This window comes from Petaurus breviceps, unplaced genomic scaffold, assembly GCF_028583685.1.
Source record: "Petaurus breviceps papuanus isolate PSGF00001 unplaced genomic scaffold, PetGlider_PUasm1.0 185, whole genome shotgun sequence".
NCBI classification, from domain to species: domain Eukaryota; kingdom Metazoa; phylum Chordata; class Mammalia; order Diprotodontia; family Petauridae; genus Petaurus; species Petaurus breviceps.
The window spans coordinates 37,263,931-37,265,610 of record NW_027185797.1 but is presented as its reverse complement, the minus strand read 5'-3'; positions in this window follow the sequence as shown (position 1 = coordinate 37,265,610).

Here is a 1,680-nt window from a genome sequence, read left to right as displayed (position 1 = left end):
TTCCTTCCATGTGTACTGTATAATTATTAGCACATTATCTCTTTTTCTGTTCCTCTCTGTCTCTCTCTGTCTCTGTTCTGTCTGTCTGTCCATCTCTCTCTCTCTCCCTCTGGCTATCTCTAATTCTCTCTCTGTCTCTTGTCTGTTTGGCTCTGCTTGTGTGTGTTTCTGTCTCTCTATGTCTGTATGTCTTTGTGTCATTCTCTGGCTCTCTGTTTCTGTATGGCTCTGTCTGTCTCATTCTCTCTCTCTCTCTCTGACTGTCTCTCATTTTCTCTCTGTCTGTCTGGCTCTCTCTCTGTGTCTCTGACTGTCTTTCTCCCTCTCTCTCTGTCTCTCTGTCTCTCTCTGACTCTCTGCTTCTCTCTGTCTGGCTCTCTCATTCTCTCTCTCTCTCTCTCATTCTCTCTCTCTCTCTCTCTCTCTCTCTCTCTCTCTCTCTCTCTCTCTCTCTCTCTCTCTCTCTCTCTCTCTCTCTCTCTCTCTCTCTCTCTCTCTCTCATCTGTCTTTATCTCTCTCTGTCTCTGTCTCTGTCTCTCTCCACCCCCCCCCCTTCCTCTCTAAGTGGAACAGCCCATAATTATTTCTTCCATTTGTAGCACCCCATATGAGTTACTCCCCTGACTTGCTATCTGGGTCCCCAGGGGAAAAGGAACCACTATAGAGCTAATCATGCTGGTAGCTGGTCCTAACCACAAGCTTTCATGATTGTGCTTCCCTTTGAAAATCAGCCAGAAAACTGAACAACATAATTTACTAAGCTGGTATAGGAGGAAAGGTAGTTTCCAAAAACCACCCTCCCCTCCCCATTCCCTGGGGAGCACTCTCTCACAAATACACACCTGACCCATGAGGAGGGTGAATGTAAACATAAAGTAATCTGGCATTAATGCAATCTATGAAGAAGCATCTATGCCCAAACAGGGCCTCTAGGTGGCGTCATAGTGCATAGAGCACTGGTCCTGGAGTCAGGAGGACGTGAGTTTAAATGTGGCCTCAGACACTTAATAGCTGTATGACCCACTAGTCACATCACCCTGTTTTCCTCAGTTTCCTCGTCTGTAAAATGAACTGGAGAAGGAAATGGCAAATTTCTCTTGTATCTTTGCCAAGAAAACCCCAAATGGTATTACAACAGATCGGACACCACTAATTGACTAAACAACACCTGTAGCCAAAATGAGCTTCAATTCCTCGTACTCCCAGGTCTTGAAGCACTGGCTTTCTTTGTAGAGTTCTCATGGGGGCAGTGTCTTTACTGGGTAGGTTACTTAGCTGGACTCACAGGGTCTTAAATCCACAGTAGAAACTCTCCTCTGCTGTGAGGGGACTTGCAATTTGAAGTTTATTCCTTGGGTCTCAATCCATATCCATCCTTTGCATCCTATGCATCTCTGCTTCTGCCTTTGCCTGCTATGGGTTCTACAGCTTCAATGTTATGGTCAATGGAGGAGGAGATGGAGATTAAGTCCCAGTCCACCCCCACACCCTCAGAAACATGGACTGCTTGATCATAATTTCAAGGGGCATGACTGATTTAGCCAATCACAAGATGCTTCTTATACAGTGTCTTTCCTTCAGTCTCTGACCAGGATCCTATAATCCCCTAGAGAGGAAAATAGAGAGGAAGGGGTGTGTGTGTGTGTGTGTGTGTGTGTGTGTGTGTGTGTGTGTGTGTG